This window comes from Mesoplodon bidens, assembly GCF_964165515.1.
Source record: "Mesoplodon bidens genome assembly, chromosome: 6".
Lineage (NCBI taxonomy): Eukaryota > Metazoa > Chordata > Mammalia > Artiodactyla > Ziphiidae > Mesoplodon > Mesoplodon bidens.
The window spans coordinates 107,731,150-107,751,264 of NC_138162.1; positions in this window are offsets into that span (position 1 = coordinate 107,731,150).

Sequence of the window (20,115 nt, forward strand, 5' to 3'; positions counted from 1 at the left end):
CCCCTGACAATAACTAATCTCTAAAATATGTCATTTCAAAATATTATCAAAGGAATCATGCAGTTTGTGACCTTTTTGGGTTGATTATTATGTCTCAGCATAATACCCTAAATATTCATCTAAGTGGTTGCATGTAACAGTAGTTCATTCCTGAACAGTATTTCAAGGTATAGATGTACCACAATTAGTTTAACTAGTCTCCTTTTGAAGGACATATGCATTGTTTTCAGTTTTGGGCTATTACAAATAAAGGTGCTATCAACATTTGTGTACAGGTTTTTATGTGGACACGAGTTTGCCTGTTTCTGAGATAAATGTCAAAGAGTGCAATTGCTGGATTGTATGGTAAGTATATGTTTGTTTTATAAAAAACCACCAAGCTATTTTTCCAGAGTGGCAATACCATTTTACTTTTTTTCTAAATATAATTTGACAGTTCTGTATTTTAATAGGTAAGTTTCATCTCTTCACATGCATTATGATTATAGATTGTTTGGATTATTTTATCTGTTTTCAAAATTGGATTTATTTCCATCATATCATTTTGCTTTCTGATTATCATCACTTCTCCCTGTTTCCTCCCCAGTTTTCCCTCTTTCTACTGCATTAATAAAGTTATTCTTTATTCTTTCCTTCATTTAATTTTTTTTGAATTTTTTTGGTATATTTTTTCCTATTCTGTTAGTACTTACTATCAAATTTTTGTTATTTGTAATTAAATATATGTTTTTCAAGCAAAAGCTCGACTTCTGCTGTGTTACTCTTCCTCTCCTAAAACTAACCATTTTCCATGCTTTAATTACCCATTGAACTACACTTCCCAATTCTGCATTCTTGCCAATTAGAATTTAATTCCACCTTTTACAAATAAAAATTAACAATATTATAATTGAACTTACGAGCATATTTCCTAATTTTTCCTCACTTTGTTTATTGCTATCTATTTTTTTTCCTGTTCACTTTTCTTCCTCATTCAGTAAATATTTATTGACAATTTCCTCTGTACCATGCATTATTTTAGGCAGTTGAAAAATATCAATGATCAAAGGAGACAAAAATCTCTTCTATAGATTTTTTAAAAATTATTTTATTTTATTTATTTATTTCTGGCTGCATTGTGGTCTTCGTTGCGGTGCGCGGGCTTCTCATTGCGGTGGCTTCTCTTGCTGCAGAGCATGGGTTCTAGGCATGCGGGCTTCAGTAGTTGTGGCACGTGGGCTCAGTAGTTGTGGCTCACAGGCTTAGTTGCTCTGTGGCATGTAAGATCTTCCCAGCCCAGGGCTTGAACCCGTGTCCCCTGCATTGGCAGACAGATTCTTAACCACTGTGCCACCAGGGAAGTCTCTCTTCTATAGATTTTTAAATTCTTGTTAAAATATAATCTCTAATAGTTCTTTCACAGAAGTTTTGTAGTGACATGTGTGTATATCTGTGTATATAAAACTATATATTTTTATTTCATATTTACTCTTGAAAGATAGTTTCATTGGTGATAAAATTCTGTCAACTTTTATTTTCTCTTTATTATTTAGAAGATTAATCCTTTTATGCTGTTATTCATTTTTGCTGATGATAATTTTGCTATCAGTCTAATTGGCATTTGTATGTAATCTTTTATCTCTCTAGTAGTTTTTATTTTTACCTTTTATATTCTGCAGTTTCATAAAAATGTGAATTTGCTTCTATTCTATTGGGTACTATTTTGTCTTCTCAAAGTGAAGATTCATGTAATCATTTCTGGACAATTCTTATCTATTATTCTTTGTTTAAACTTTAAAAATTGAAATAAAACACATATTCAGAAAAATGCACCAACTGTAAATGTGCAACTTGATGGATTATCACAGTGACCCAGGTTTTAAACAAAAACAGTGCCAATTCCCTAGAAGCCTCTTTCATAGGCAATTATCTTCTTCCCTAAAGGTAACCACTATCTTGATGTCTAACTTTATACTTATGTCTATTTTTGAATTTTATGTAGGTCATACAGTACATATTCAATCATATCTAGCTTCTTTAGTTCAAGATTACGTTTGTGGGATTCAATCATGCTTTTCATATAAATCATGTAGATCATTTATTGATGCTGTTTTATAGTATGTCAGTATATAAATAAGCCAATATTTATTTATCCTTTCTTTGTCCACTGTATAGCTATTATGGATAATGTTGTTATGAACTTTGTGTAAAGATTCTTGGTGCACATGGGCCAGATTCCATTGGGTATATTTCCTAGAAATTGAATCACCGGATCATAGGGCAAAGTGTAACTTCTAGATGTTCTACTTTAGTAGATATTGCCACATACTTTCCCATAGTAGTTGTACCACTTACACTCCTAATATAGGTACAAGAATCTCTGTTGTCAGTCTTCTTAATTTTAACCATTTTAGTGTGTATGTAGAAATAGTTTATTGTGGCTTTAGTTTACGTTTTCCTGATTACTAATGAATTTGAGAAACTCTTCATATGTTTATTGGTCGACTATCTTTTTTGTGCAGTGTTTGTTCAGGTCTCTTTCTGAAATTTCTATTGAGTTATCTAATTTTCTTTTCTTATGAGGTTTTATTTTTTAAATAAAATTTTTATTGAGGGATAACATGTGAAAAAAAACCCAGTAGAATCGTTAGTGTACAGCTAGCTAGATATTCACAAAGTAAACATCCTGATTAAGAAATACATTCTCACTAGAATCCCAGTAGGAACTTTCATGCTCACTCCCAATTATTATTATCTCTGTCCTTCCCAAAGTTAACAACTATACTAACTTCTAAGACCAGAGTTTACTTTCCCTATTTTTTAAATATTTATATGATTGGAGTCCCAAGCATATATATATTATAATGGATATATTATATATATTTTGCTTTCCAATAAACCTCTGTAATGATAGAAAATTTTTTATATTCTGTGCTGTCCAATTTGGTAGCCACTAGCCACATATGGCTACTGAACACTTGAAATGTGGTTAGTGTGACTGAGTAGTTGAATTTTAAATTTTTATTTAATTTTAAATAATTAAATTTAAATAGCCATATGTGGCTAGTGGCTACCATATCTAGCACACCTCTAGAATAATCTCTTGTATGAATATGCTACAAATTATTTATCAGTTGTACTGTTTATGGATGTAAGGATTACTTTAACGAAAAAGTTGCTGTCAACATTTTTGCATAAGTCTCTTGGCACACTTATGTACACATTTTATTGAGTATATACCTAGGAGTGAAATTGCTGAATCTTAGCATACATGTATATTAAGCTTTAGTGGATAAATGTCAAATGGTTTTCGAAAGTAGCTCATACTAATTTATTCTCATCGGTCAGAATATGTGAATTCTAGTTCCTTCACTTCCTCAAATATCTTTATCATTTTAGTCGTTCTAGTGGATGTGTATTGTCTCTCACAGCAAGTTTAATTTGCATTTAATTAGTGCATAATGAGGTTGAACATCTTTAAAAATGCTTTTTCGTTATTTGGAATATCCTAATTTTGGAAGTCTCTTATCCATTTTTCTAATGGGTTGCATTTTTCTTATTGATTTGTGGGAGTTCTTTATATATTCTGAATACCTGTGTTTTAGCAGTTATATGTATTGCAGATCGCTTCTCCTGAGGTATGCCTTGTCTTTTTACTTTCTTAATGGTGTCATTTGATGGACAGAGGTTTCTTTTTTAATGTTAACATATGTATCCATCTTTTCCTTTATGTTTCATACATTTTATACCCCAAGGCTGTGGAAATATTATCTCATCTTATCTTTTGAAGCTATATTATCTGCCTTTCAAATTTGGATCTTTAATCCACCTGGAATAGGTTTTGTGTTTGGTGTGAGGAATGGATCAAGGTGAATTATTTTGCATGTGACCCAAATTATTTTTTTATTTTTCAGTGTCCCAGAATCATTTATTGAAAAGATCATCCTTTCTCTACTACTCTGTAGTGTCTTTTTGGTCTTAAATAAATTGAGTATGTAAGGCTAGCATCTGGTCTCATTCTGTTTTACTGGTCTATTTGCTTATCATTGCACCATATCAAACTGGTTAATTCCTGCATCTTTCCAGTGACTTTGATAGTGAAAGTCCTATACTCTTGTCTTTCATTATTGTGTTAACTACATTTGGCCCCTTCACACTTCCATATAGACTTTGGAATCCCTTGCTAATTTCTGAAAAAAAAAACCCATAAAAAACAAACACACACACAGACAAAAACAACAAAACAAAACAAAACAAAACAAACTCAAGTGGTAAACTTGGCTCTGGTGCATTTGTTTCCTCATTCTTTAGAGTAATAAAAGCTTTGTCTTTCTCTGTCTCTAAAATCTGGGTTCAACAAACCTGTTTAAAGCTTACTTACTACTTTGACCATATCTGTTTTTTAGATCCATAAAGGTATTTCTCTTGGAGTATGGTTTTATATGTTTAGCCTTTTAAAATGTTTAATGTTTTGTATATTGTTGCTGTTTATACGAGTGGGGAAGAGGGAGGGCAAATAAAAGCTGAAATTCGCAGTGCCAGTTTGACTAGAGATCTACAATACGTTTTCCCTACCCTAATTCTCACTCTTGCCCTTTTCTCACCAGCTGTGTTGAATTACTTGCCAATCACAAAGTTTTGTTCTCAGTGTTCATTCAGCCTTATTTGCTGCCATATCTACATGTGCAAATCAGCTCTGTATTTCAAAACTCAAATGTTACATCTTCTATGACCCTTCCCCTAATAAAATCCCCAGCCAAAATTAATCTTGCTCTTAAACTTCCAGAATTTTGGTAGTTATCACTTTGTACTTAATTTCAGAGTTACTTGTGTTTATCTCCTGTAATAAGGCTTATATTCTGTGAGGCGGGAACTATTTGTATTGTATACACCTTTGTATTATGTATGATTTCTAGTATAGTTCTTCGTCCCTAGCTAAGGTGATCACATGCTTCATTTTCTCAGGACAGCCCATGTTTATGCTGTCGTCCTGATGGTCCAACTAGTTAGCACTCCTTTCTACTCTCACCATTGTCCTAGTGTATATGTGGCACTATTTGGTCTCCCTACCCATATTAGAAGCTCTCCCACTTCAAAAGACAGAATTGACAATAACTTAGACATTAAATTGCTGTTTGATAAAAAGAAATACCTCGAAGTGACTGAGAAAATAGCTGGTGACATTTATGAAGGAAGTCAGGAGGAGAAGATTTATGAGGTGGATGGTAAGTGTGATAAGTGTGGCTTGAATATGATGAGTTTGAGGTTGCTAGTGAGCTATGTGGCAGAATACAGTTCTACAGAGAATGCTGGGTAACAGTGGTGATTTAAACACTGGGTGTTGTTACTGTGAGCCACCTTCCATGTTTCTTACATAGGGATTTAGCAGGAAGGAAAACAAAGTTCCTGTTCTCATGGAGCTTAAAATCTAATGGGAATAGGCGCATTAGACAACTATTTATAAGTATGAGTGATTTTGTTTTCTGGAGGATGCAGCTGAGGAGACAATTGGGTCAATCAAAAAACGTTGGCAAATACTCACGTTTTCAGGGTTCAGTAAGGAAGAAGAGCCAGGGAAAAATAAAGAGCTGGGAGGATAAAATATCAAAAGTTTCAGGCTTTTAAAAAAAAAAGCATGATCTGATGTCAAATGCTAAGGCTTAAAAGGAAAGACTGAGGCATTAGAGATAATTTATTATACACATTTTGGAAATGGACACACTATTTGCTATCACCATTTACCACAGTTTGTTGATGTTCTTCAATAACTTTTTTTTTTTTTTTTTTGCAGTACACGGACCTCTCACTGTTGTGGCCTCTCCCGTTGCGGAGCACAGGCTCCGGACGTGCAGGCTCAACGGCCATGGCTCACGGGCCCAGCCACTCTGTGGCATGTGGGATCTTCCCGGACCGGGGCACGAACCGGTGTCCCCTGCATCGGCAGGTGGACTCTCAACCACTGCGCCACCAGGGAAGCCTTTCGATAACTTTTGAGGAGGGAGAAATACCTTAAGAGGCTCAAGGGTGGAATATAATTTCATTTTTTGTTTTGTTTGTTGCCAAGTTTGGTGACATTTAAAAGCTCTTCAATTCCTGAATGTATTAGACAAGGTAGCATTGTGGTCACAATCAGCCAGAAGCATTTACTTGAATGTGCTTTTTCTCCTTACCAAATGTATTATATTAATTTGCAGCAAAATTTTGAATTTGTCTTTTTCTACAGAAATGAGTCTTCACTCATTTTAACTTCAGGAGGTTAGAAGCTTTGGCATTTGAAAACAAATCTCTACAAGTAGTTTTTGGAAAAATATATTTTTTTCTTTTGTAGTTTTTCTACTTTGAGTGTGGAAGGTTAAAAAACCACAATTTCTTTTCCATGCAAGTAATTTCCCACATAAACCAAATAACAGCTTCTAAGAAAAGTTCGAAGCTTTCGAATAATTTATGATTCAAACCAAATATTTCTTTGGGATTTTTCCCACACTCTATCATTGGAACTATATATATACAAACTAAACCATAATGTCATCAGAGGGATTCTATTTCCTAAGAGTTCAATAGCATTAAGAGCAATAATAGCTAAAATTTAAATAAAGTTTATAGTTTACAAAGAACTTTGATGTGTGGTTTGTCACTGGGGTATTTGAACGGCCCTATATGGTACTCATTTATTACTCATATTTTTAAGATGAGGTCACTGAAGCTTAAGAAGTCATATGAGCTGGCCCAATCACACAGTGTCTTAGAGGTAGAAACCTAGGTTTTCAGAACCTAAATCCTTAACACATTTAAATAAGCAAAGGTCCAAAATAAGATGAACTTATTGTTGGTTCGGAGGCATCAACAAAATGAACGAATAGTGCTAACATCTAGCACAGCCATTTGGCGTTTTACAGGGTTGGTGAACTATGACCCATGAGCCACATCTGGCTCCTTAAATTATTTTTTGTAGATGTCCTCCAGCTAAGAATGTTTTTATATTTTTAAGGTTTGTGAAAACAAACATACAGAGAAGAATATGCAACTGATATGTGTGTGACCTGCAAAGCCTAAAATACTTAAAATTTGACCTTTGCAGAGAAATTTTGCTGATCTCTGTTTTATGGCATGGTTGGTATTAGGATGGCCTGGAGCCACCTGCTTCCCTGGCAAATGCTCCTCTAGCCTGAAGAGCTTGGGAGGAGGATAGTCTTAGGAGTTTTCAGGGCACTTCTGGCCTGTACTTCCCAGAAAGTCTCTAGGAACTGACCTGTGTGACTTCTGAAGATAAGGAGCTGGTCCCCAGTAGAAAAGGGCCTGGCTTTTCCCTAGGCTTTTGCTTCAAGAGCAGGCTGGCTGTCCACCTTTGGTGAGGATAGGAGCAATTTTAGAGCCATTCTATATTTCAAACTATCCAATGATATTCTGGAACGTCTGGCTTAGAACCCTACATGATGGCGGTAGCCTAAGGAGTATTTTCCAATAATGAACACAAAAACAGGGTAGTTTTCCCATTCTTATACTAGGGGGGTGATAAAGGGGTTGAAAAGCTTTCTATTTGAAATTAAAAAAAAATTTTTATTGGAGTATAGTTGATCTACAATGTTGTTTTAGTGTCTGCTGTACAGCAAAGTGAATCAGTTATACATATACATATATCTACTCTTTTTTAGATACTTTTCCCATATAGGTCATTACAGAGTATTGAGTAGAGTTCCCTGTGCTATACAGTAGGTCCTTATTTGTTATCTGTCTTATATGTATAGTAGTGTGTATATGTCAATCCCAATCTCCCAATTTATCCCTCCCCCTTTTATATATCATTTAAAATATTTAACATGGGACCCATAATTGAGAAATGTAGTTTCTAAAGATGGCTTTTCCACAGACTTTTATTGAATACCTAGTATGGAAGGGCACTGTGCCCAAAGCTAGGAGTATGAAGATGAATAACAGCTATAGCTGCCCTTGGGACTTCATGGACAGGAGAAGGAGGTAGACGTGTAAATAACTGCATTAACACATTATAATAAGTATTAAAGAGAAATTCAGTGAAACAGATAAATGCATTTTTAATATCAAATATGCCTGGATCTTGGCAACACCTGTAGCTTTTTTACTGCTAAAATGAATTTTAGAGATAGCCTTATATCAATGACTAGGAAGTGGAGGTCCAGGAAATTCTGCAAACATTTACTAGGAACATACTGTATACCAGGAAGGCATTTTGTCCTTCCAACTAAGAAAGTTCTACAAATAAAATGGCAAGTAGCACCAACGCCAAAAACCACTTAAGCCTCCAGTTAAGTATTGAGCCAGGAATCCTACCACTGCCGAAAGGCAACTCAGGTAGGCACTGGCAGCAGCCAAACCTGTTTGCTGTGTCAACCTGAGAAAGTTATAAGGAAACCAGTGGCAATTCAGATCTAACGATCAAAGCGAGTTTGGGAACGTGAGAGGGTTTGGCCGAGGGAATGGCTGAGGCATTGGCTCATGGATACATTTGCTACATGACAGCTACTTGGGCAGGCTCTGTTCTTACTGTTTTGAATCACATGCAAATATAAGCTTTATCTGCTGCCATTGCAGACTGACTCTGCTTTTTCACTTCCTGATTTTGCTTACTCCCTTTCAGATGTCACAGCTTCTACTTTACACTGGAGCAAAAGAATCACCAGAACGAAACCTACCCATGGCAATTTTTTTCCCCTCTATACTCAGAGTTTCCAAAGGAGCATTTGCTTCCATCTAAACTGGCCTCAAGTCCCTGGATGTTGCTGACTGGTGCTCACAGAATTATTCTCTCACGCTCTGGAGTTTCTTTGGCTATCAAGGCATTTTGAGTTGTCCCAGGCTTCCAGATGAATTATGAGAAATTGGCAGAGGGAGCGGTGGTATCAAAACCAGAGAAGCCGAAAGTATTGATGCCACGCCAAGTTCAAATGGAAATAGTCATTCTCCTTTTAGGCCAATGAAAACTTAGGTTTATGTGAAGCATTTAGAGGAAGGTTTCCTTCACTGTATCATCCAACAAATATTTACTGAGCGCAAACTCTGGGTGCAGCATGTACCCACTAAGAATCTCCTCCACTGCAAGGAAGACCACATGGAACTAAGTGAGCTGGAAAAGTAAGTGGTCTTTATTTCAAAGGTAAAGGCAAAGTAATCAAAGACATTTTGGAATTTTCCTATTTGTAGGAAGAAACGCAAATAGGTTCCAATCCCAGTTTGTGAGAAAGCTTATCCCCATGCTGTGCTGCAAACTTGTGGGAAGATACAGTGATGGCTGCTGACAGATGAACCGTGATTTCAGGTGTGGGGTTACTGAAGAGGAAAAAATTCAGAGGTACAAGTGAAAAATCCCCTTTGCTTTTTTATTATGTCCGACTCAAGTCAATTTATCCCAACTCATTTTTATGGCAGGCTGTCAATGTCTATTACATACTTTCAGGATGAATATGGGAAAGGGATGAATCAAAATCCATTGAGGAAAGTGGGCTGTCTTCTGAGGACTTTCTTTGAGCTAATCTTTGTGGAGTTCAATCAGAACCATAGATGCCTTTCCTGGGATTTTCAACCTCTCTGCTCCCTGAAACATACCACAGTTACCCAATAGCAGAGGGATTTGCAACTCAATCCAAAGAAGGTAAACACCCCAGAGTCAGCTTGCAAACTAGAGCAAGTCACTTCATAACTCTTTGCCTTTACAGGAACAGATGTAGTCATATTTCTTTATTTTTCTGGTTAACACTTGCTCAAAGCCCCACCTGCCATACTGGAAAGAAATCAGATAAATCTGTCTACATTCCCCACTACAAATTTTCCAGAACCCTAAGGACTTACACAGTCTTAAGGGAGGACACTGATGTCCACTCAGTGGAATGAATGGATGAAATGATGGGCTCTGTGACCAGACTTCCTGGGTTTGAATGCCAACTCTGCCATTTACTAGCTTTATGATCTTGGACAAGTTGTTTAGCCTCTCTGTACCTCTTTTTCCTCCATGGTGCGATGTATAGTAATAACACATTTTCACTGAGTCACTGTGAGGATTAAATGAGTTAATCTATGCATCTTAGTGTGCTTGGGCTTCTATAACAAAATACCCTGGACCGTGTGGCTTAAACAGACATTTATTTCTCACAGCTCTGGAGGCTGGGAAGTCCAAGATCAAGGCACCAGCAGATTCAGTATATGGGGAGACCCCTCTTCTTGGTTTGCACACAGCCTCCTAGTTCCTATGTCTTCATGTGGTGGAGAGATGGGGAGCTCTGGTCTCTCTTCCTCTTCTTAAAAGGACACTAATCCCATCGTGGGGGCTCTGCCCTCATGACCTCATCTAAATCTAATTACCTCTCAAATGCCCTACCTCCTAATTCCATCAGAGATACCAAGAGATAATAAATGTTCGTTGTTTTCAGACACTAATTTGGGGAGTAATTTGTTAACCAGCAATAAGTAATTCATACATAGGTTGTTAAAGTCCTCTGGGGGCAGATGAGTGCCAGGTTCATACCAGGATGTTCCTATGTGGGCTTTTGTCTAGTTGATGCTCAGCTATTTTTCCAAGGTTAGAAGCACCATGACAGTGTGTTTGGTTCGGAGGAGCTCCCAGGATCAGCCCCACTGAAGAAACCAATCCTTTCATATGGAACCTTCAGTTCTTATCCTGAATCCTCTTCTTGAGCTTGCACTCCACTTTTCTCAATGAAATTGTATTTCAGGGACCTCACTGTCCTTCCCTGTAACTGGGACTTGGTTGAGGTCACGTTGGTTCACAGGTGATGACAACCAAAAATGAGTCATAAAAACTTATGCTGACATCCCAGAGTTTAAACGATGCACTCAGGTTGATAATCCTTCAAAAGATAGTGTGTCCTTTCCATTTGCCCTACTGGTTGTATGTTTCTTTTTCTTGATTTTTGGCTTCTTTTGGATTTACTATATTATTCCATTTATTTCTTCTCTTAGTTTGGAATTTATGCACTTTTTAACTCTTATTTTAGTATTTACCCTAGAAATTCAAGGAGGTACACTTGAACTATCAAAGTCTAATTTTAATCGATCATTTTACCCTTCTCTGAAACAATAAAGGACCTAAGAACACTTGGCTTTCTTTTAATCCTCTCTTGACTTTTATGTTATTGTTCCCATTGAATTCAATCATAGATATAATATCCAAACAAGACGTTATCACTGTTGTGATAACATCGGTGCTCATTTTGGTTTACCTTTATATTTATCAGTTTTGTTGTTCTTCCTTGTTTTCTGCATCTTGAGCCTTCCGTGTGGGATTACTTTTTTTCTGCCTTAAGACCTTTAGGATTTCATTTACTATAATCTTTTGGAGGCAAATTACCTCATTTTTGTTTACCTGAAAATATCTTTAGTTCAGCTTGGTCCTTGGAGCTATTGAAGTTGAATTCTAGGTTGGCAGTTATTTTCTTTCAGTATTTTGAAGGTTTTTTTGTTCTACTGTGTTCTGATTCCTGTGAGGTAGACTATATCCGGTCATTCTTTTGAAGGTAGTCTGTTGTTTTAACTCTGACTGCTTTTAAGATTTTCTCTCTAGCTTTAGTTTCCTGAAATTTTACTATGATGCATCTAAGTTTCAGTTCTTTTTTATTTATTCCACTTGGAACTTATTGGGCTTCTTTTTTTTTAATTTATTTATTTTCTTTATTTATTTTTGGCTGCATTTGGTCTTTGTTGCTGTGCATGGGCTTTCTCTAGTTGCAGCGAACAGGGGCTACTCTTTGTTCTGGTGCACAGGCTTCTCATTGCAGTGGCTTCTCTTGTTGCAGAGCACAGGCTCTAGGCCCGCGAGCTTCAGTAGTTGTGACAGGGGGGCTCAGTAGTTGTGGCTCGTGGGCTCTAGAGCACAGACTCAGTAGTTGTGGCACACGGGCTTAGTTGCTCCGTGGCATGTGGGATCTTCCTGGAACAGGGCTTGAACCTGTGTCCCCTGCATTGGCAGGCGGATTCTTAACCACTGCGCCACCAGGGAAGCCCCTTATTGGGCTTCTTAAGTCTGTAGATTGATCTCTATCATTGGTTTAGAAAAATTCTTAGTCATTATTCTTTCAATTTTTCTTTTTCTCCTTGTGGGACTTTAATCAACTATATATTAGAATTTGTTACTGAATTTCCCACACCACTTATCTGCTCTTTTTAAAATTTCATCATTTTATCACTCTGTGCTTTTTTCTTGATATAATTTTTGACCTATATGTTATTTACTAATTCTCTTTTTTCAATTGTGTGTAACTTGTTGTAAAACATATTTAGTTAAATTAGTAAATTTCTAGAGTAACTACTAAAATAATAGCAAAACAGTGCCTAAATTCCAAAATAATTAAATTCTTACTTTTGATTATTATACTTTTCAGTTCTAGAATTTGGGGGGTTTTTTTCAATCACAAGATATTACTGTTATGTTCTAGTACAAAAAGCAATAGGACAGAGTTGTTCAGGAGGGTTTAGGACCAGGAAAACTTCAGGGGAGATGAGAGGACGTTTGGACGCTTGTGCAAGTTCTGACATTTGAGGAGGGAAGTCCTAAGAGGCCAGTTAAAGCAGGAAAGAGGAGGAAGATGAGGTTCAGAACCACCGTCTCAGAGAGCCATCTACAGTAGGACTACTGAGCATTGTCAATGGATGCTGAGCCTAGGACTGATTTACTCTTTCCTATATTATATGCTGCCTGTTGGGTGTCACAGGCACTAAATGAACTAGAGAGTAGGAAAAATCCCATTGCTGAAACTAATCCCTAATTGAGAAAAGGAAACTAAACTTCCTTACCAAAAGACTACATAGGCTGATGAAAGTTTTGTGGTAAAGAAAAGTCATAATAAAAGTAATGTTTTAGTATTTCTCTTTCTCTCTGAGTGCAGTATTTTGCATTTTTCAACAATTTCACTTTTGGTAACTTTCATTATAAAAATGAATGCATTAAAAAAGGAAGGAAGGAAGGACAGATGGATATTCATACTGTGAATCTAAAATGAGAAATGAGAATTGAATTTACAATTTTCAACTCTATAAATATGAACTGTGTAACCAATTTTGTTTTATAAGTTTAGGCATTTTGTAATTTTATAACCTGCCTAAATGCTTGCAGGGCCTTCCTGCTAAACTAAAGAACACACACCTAATTCATATCATTTCTTCTATTCATTGCCAACATACCTCAGAGATGTATAAATTAAAAGAAAAAGCAGAATTACTACGTTAGAGAAATGCCAATATAGCTCAATTAATGTATCTCTTGGGAGTAAAGCATTTTTGGAGGAAATCCGCTTTGTTAAAAATGACACTGAAACTTCACTTCACTCTGGTAGAATCTAAGCAATAAGAAGTAGAAGAAATTTGAGTGCCGTTAGGAAGAAGGGTCTGTGCTAATGTCTCATTGCTGAATTGTTGGTGGGGGCAGCATCTGAGCTGGGATGGGGCATAGAGATGGTGTTACTTACTGAAACTTCTGTGACTCTATAGCAGCAGCAGGGACAACTGTGGTGATTGTGCCTGAGGCCACAGCAGATGCCCCAGAAGAAGTGGAGTTGGTGGCTCTGGAGTGGCAGCCATGTTGGCTTAGTTACATGTCATGTGTGGGCAGGATAGAACCTAGGAATCAGGATGTACTTGTAGAATGGTATCTGGGAGTGAGAAACCAAAAGTTTCTTCCTTGGCTTCTGTCACCAACCAATTATGTAGCCTTGGGTAACTTGCCAACCATTTGAGGTAGCAATTTCCATATCTCTAAGTGAGGGTGTTGGAATAAATGTTCTCTAATACCTTTCACGGTTCTAAAATTCTCTGATATTATCGATGTATTCTCAAGCCTTATATTGTTCCTACTGCTGCAAAGCTTAAACTTCTTATAGTAAAAAAAAAAATTTAAGCATAATGAGAAGTAGAAAAAAATGCTATAATAATCCTTTAAAAATTCCTCAGTTACATTCAATAATTATTAACATTTTTGCTTTATCTATTTTTGCTTAATTTTTTAAAATTTGGATACCTTGACATTCACCCCTAAACAATAAAGACATTTGCTTACATAGTCACAATACTATCATCACAACTAATAAAATTAATAACAATTCTTTGACATTGCTTAATACTCAGCCTTTAGTCAGATTTCCCCAAATGTGCCCAAAATACTTTCTACCTTTGGTTTGTTTGAACCAATTAGGGTCCACACATTTCATTAGGTTGTTATGCTTTAAAATTCCCTTTTAATACCAAGCGATCTCCTCCACCTTTTTTGTGTGACATTAACTTGTTGAAGAAAACAAAATGTTTAAAGGCAAATAAGCTATTAGCCTGCATTCTCTCCAGTAGTAGAGGTGCAATATTATGCTGCCTTCGGTTGGATTGTAAGCACCATTTAACTCAAAGTCCCCTCTCCGATAACCCCGTTCTCAGTAAGAAACAAAACAGAAAAAAACTGGCGTCTTTGGCTCAGACAGCTGTGACTCAAAGTAACCAGCTCCTGTCCCCAGGCCCTGGAGTCACAATTCTTCAGGGAGTCAGACTGGGGTGCAAGGTCCGTGGCTGATAACTGCAAAAGGAGACAGAAAGAAAATGTTTTCCTTGCTGAATGGGGAGAAATTTAATGGAGGACATTAAATCTGCAATATCATTTAAATTAGTTTCTACTTTATTAGATACAAGCTTAGAGTTTCTTTAATCCTAGGGGAATTTTAAAAACAGTCAGCTATCTTTTTCCATTACAAAAGCCATAATTTTTAATATGCTTCTTAAGGATATTTTAACCAAGTACTATAATGTTTTTGATTTTATTGAACATGATGAAGACGAGATTTTGGGAAGACTTTAAACTTTGATCAAACAATTTGGACTGAGGTTGTTCATTAGACAAGAGTCTCATTAGTGGCATCTTATAACAATGCTACTTGCAATACAGACTGTTACTCCCATATTTTGATATTTGTTATCAATTGAACATTTAAATCTTTTCTTTTTTGTTTATATATCAATTTATTGGAGGAATTTTCACTTAGGTTAATACATCTGTATTTGAAAGAAATGGAACACCAGAAATTGTCTTCCCATTTCTCAAAGTTCCTGATAAGACCCAGTGGACCCATTGTTAATCCTGCCTGCAGCTCAGTTCTCTGGAGATATTAATTTTGTCATATGTAGAATAAACAGAAGAGTTTTTCTTTCTTCTTCTTTATTTTTTTCATCAATTCAAAATGAACATTTAAATCTTTAATGCTAGCTATACATGTCTGCTTACCTTTTTCTTTGTTTTTCTGCCTACAGTTTGTATATCCTTTCTTTTTCCCACTAGTTGTACCCTGGTTATGATTTCATCATCCAAACAGCTGACCTCCCAGATTTGTGGTTACCAGAAACAGAGGTAAGAACAATTTTAAAATTCAGTTATGCCCTAAAAAACTTGATGAAAATCGCTAAGCATAAACAGTAATTAATGTTAGTCATGGTCATTTATCTTCATTTAAAAAGTAACATAGACACATTATATAAAATTAATAACAAGTACAGAAGAAAAAAGGACCATCAATAATCTGATCATCTAAAATCTTTGCTGTTAAAATGGTAACATATTTTGTTCCATTTTGAGTTTATTTTGGTATATGATGTGAGAAAGTAATCCAGTTTTATTCTTTTACATGTAGCTGCCCAATTTTCCCAACACTATTTATTGATGAAGTTTTCTTTTCCTCATATATTTTTGCCCCTTTTGCCAAGATTAATAAGTGTGGGTTCATTTCTGTGTTCTCTATTGTGTTCCATTGATCTGTGCATCTGGTTTTGTGCCAGTAACATACTGTTTTGATGACTGCAGATTTGCATTATAGTTTGAAATCAGGAGCATGATACCTCCAGCTTTGTTCTTCTTTCTCAAGATTGTTTTGGCTATTTGGGGTCATTTGTTGTTCCATACAAATTTTAGAATTACTCGTTGTAGTTTTGTGAAAAATGCCATTGGTGTTTTGATAGGAATTGCATTGAATCTGTAGATTGCGTTGGGGATTATGGTTATTTTAACAATAATAATTCTTCCAACCTACGAGCATGGTATATATTTCCATTTATTTGTGTCATCTTCAATTTCTTTTATCAATGTCTTACAGTTTTTAGAGTACAGCCTTTCATCTCTTTGGTTAAATTCATTCCTACATATTTTATTCTTTTTGATTCAGTGGTAAATGAGATTGTTTTCTTCATTTCTGTTCTGATAGTTTGTTACTAGTGTATAGAAATGCAACAGATTTCTCTCTTTTTTTTTTTTTTCAAATTCATCACAGGCTAAGACTTTAGAACTTTAAAAACTTCACCGGTATCTTCATCTTTAGCTCCTTGACCAGTGAAATAAAAACTTGGATCACTATTATTCAGTTGGTAAGCATTTGTGACCCTATCAGATGAAGAATAATGTTCCATGTTTTTTAAGAAACTACAGTTACACAAGGTTTACATTCACAGTAAAACTAGACATGTGTTTTCAAACACATTTAAGCGAATTATACAAGCAACTAACTAGATCTCATGGCTGATTAACTAATTCAGCTTCTGTATAATGAAGAAATTTAAGTAGAAGGGAGCTGCTTTGGAGAGGAGCCCTCTGTGCTCTGAAGGAAGGCTCGGTCTGCCCTTCTGTGCAGATCAGGGTCTTCAACTTCCACCTCTTCTATTCTTTATTAACTACTCAACATTCCTGAAACCTGCTCCCTGTGTCTGAGCTCATCTTAGATGCTAACCTGTTAGAGTCTTATTTCATTTTCTCCCATTATCCCTATGGTGTCTTTCTTGTACTCATCCATTTAAAAAAAAATAAGAGGTTTAACGTTTTTAGAGCAGCTTTATGTTTACAGAAAAATGGAGCAGAGAGTCCCCATACACCCCTTCCTCATCCACTACCCAGTCTCCCCTATTATTAACATTCTGCATTAGTCTATTTGTTACAACTAAGGACCAACTTGGGTGTAGTTTACATTAGGGTTCACTCCTGGTGTTGTGCATCCTATGGGCTTTGAGAAGTGTATAACAACGTGTATCTATTCTGTTACAGAATAATACAGAATAGTTTCACTGCCCTAAGAATTCCCTGTGTTTCATGTATTCATACTTCCCTCCCCCCGCAACCCCTGGCAACTACTGATCTTTTTCCTGTCTCCATTGTTTTGCCTTTTCCGTGTAGGGAGAATCCTACGGCATGCAGGCTTACACATCCATCATTTGTTACTAGTTTCACCCTAACTGCCTACTCACCCCCAGCCAACTCCACCCATTCTCTCTTCTTACTGGGCTAGCCCCTTGCCAGTTCTGGTCTTTTATGTTCTTCAGATGTATTGCATGCCCATCAGAAATGTGGTCCATCTTGACATAGCCCTCAACTGACTCTGCACAGGGAATGGATGTACAATTATTAATGTTTATCAGCCACTGATTGCAGATTGCCTAGGGAGTATTGGCTTAAAGATGACCTTGAAGGTGATCCAATTGTTTGGTGATTCCAGTGAATTTAAGTGTCTGACTTGGTTTCTTATTTCAGTGATCTATTCTGTCACTGGGTTTTAGACATTATGCCAGCTGAAAGGGGCGGTGTTGATCTTCAGCTAACTCAGATTAGTCTGAAGTCTCCTATGCTTCATTGTTCATCTCCAACAATAATATTTAATTGCTTTTCATAATGAAAATAATCAGCTGTTAAGGTGGGAATCAATTCTATTTGCAATCATTGCTAAAAAGGAGTCTTATGGCATCTACTCTTTTGAAATAGGATATGCACACCAGTAGGTGCATATTCGTGATGATCTATTTTGAGGAAGTGTTTTGGTTAAAGGTTTCTATTGTTTTGATGTGAACAAAAAGAGTTACTACTACTACTATGAGCTGAGCCACTATGGAATGGTTCCTGGGAAATCAGTGAAAGATGAACACATGGATTACTGAGAGAGGGCAAACATGCAAGAAGAATCAACTCTGATTGTGGTGGAGGGCATTAAGTGCTGAAGTTGGACACACAGGACAAACGTGAAATATAAGAAACTGAGAACAAAGATTACACAGTTTCTTTTAAATACCCCTGTTTCTGATAATAACTGTGGATTTCAGAAGGTGACATTTGTTCCTTTTGTTGTGAACTCTTTGATGGCTTAAATAGCTTTCTGTTTACTGTCCGTTTAGGAGGAAGGTCCATGTTTGCTCAAGATTAGCTTGTATAGTTAGGATTTCATGATTTTGTGTGTGTGCTTTGTCTAAGACTGGATGATTTCACCTCTTCCTCAATCTTTCAGTCTAGAGGAAGGGAGACAGGAGTGCTCAGCTTTTCTCTGGTTTACCTCTTAGCAGTTCCCTTCTGGCATACCTCCATCCCCTCTTCAATGTCAGTCACCGTACAGCCTGACCCAGGCATCTCAGCAGGGACCTTCCCTGTGTTGAATCCCTAGAGGACCAGTCCCCTGATGCTTGCCATGATGTGTACTGTCTACATGGCTCCAGCTCACAAGAATGTCCAAATATGCTGGAAGAATGGAAATGTTTCATTCAGCTCTTCAATATTACACTGGATATTGAATATTGGAAGTAATACATCACCATCTCCCTCCACATGACCCCACCGCCTGTCAGTACTAATCCTCACTGCTTTGCATCCTAGGATTTTAATGCAGTTTTGCTAGATTCTCTTCCCTTACTTTCTGGGCAGAGAGCATGGTAGTAGATGATTCTTTCTTTTAATCCAATCCTATCTCACTATATCTGAATGATTTCTTCAATGTTTCTGGCATCTATCTATCTATCTATCTCTCTATCATCTACATGTATGTATGTACAATCTTTCCTTGAACTGCAGCACTGGAGGTCCTTCCATAATCTTTATCATCATTTCAGTAGGAATTGGGGAAAAGTAATTTGATGTTTGTACGCATGTCATCATCTTGCCTGGTCTCCACATTGCTTCTGAATGCTCTCTGTTGAGTCTTGAATGTACCTCTAACTAGACCGCAGAGCAAGCCTTAGGTTTTGTTGCATTTTCAACACCATAACCAGAGCTTTGCGTATCATGTACATTTTATAAACTGCGGGTGAATTGGATTGAATTCTAATGCAGTCTCCCCCACTTTCTTACCTCCAACTCAGGATTTAAATATCAATATTTTTGCTGGCCAGGGATTCTTCTAAAATTAGACTTGAGTCTCCAGTTTTCTTTTTCAGTTTTAGGAATAAGAAGGTAATTCAAACACCAGATAAGAGAAATTTTCTGTAAGTAATTTAATAAAATAATTGGGTTAATATGCCTGAGTCTATATCATTATAAGTGAAATCCATGCTTCATTGCTTTCACACTGAGTGAATTACCCAGGGAAGCTGAGAGACTGAATTGGAAAACAGCAGCTTGTCTTTCCCTGACTGTTCCTGCCTCCACCTTCATATTCAGCTTGTGCTCAGAGAACAAGACAACAGGAGAAGATGGTTGGAATCTCTTCTGAAATGTTCATGTAGATATGGTTCTGATGGCTGTTATAAGTGTCAAGTTTAAGCCACTGAATTGGTCGAGTGAATCACCTGTGAAGGCTATGTCTGAGAATGTGAGCCGACTAAAGATATTAATTATAACCCACTTCCCAGTTTATTCCTTATTCCTCTCTAAGTGACTGACACAACCACGTGGTGATGCAGATTAGCAGCTTGACTCCTGTTTTACAAGAGGCAGTAACTGAGGAGGGAGGGCAGTGTCTTAGTCAGCTCACTGCTATAACAAAATACTCTAGACTGGGCAGCTTGAATGACAGAAATCTATTTTCTCACAGTCCTGGAGGCTGGAGGCTGGGAAGTTTATAATCAAGGTGCTGGCAGGGTTTGGTTCTTGTTGCGGGCTCTCCTCCTGGTTTACAGATGGCCGCACAAGGCCTTTCCCCAGTGTGTGCGGGGAAAAGAGCAAGAGAGTAAGCTCTCTGCTGTTTCTTCTTATGAGGGCACTAATTCTGTCAGAACACCCTATGACCTCATTTAGCCTGAATTACTTCTTTATGGGTCCTATCTCCAATTAAAGTCACATTGGGGGTTAGGGCTTCAACATATGAATTTGGGGAGACACAATTTAGTCCATAGCAGGTAGGCTGGGGGACATGGGTATATGTGGAGAGATTTGGACCAGGG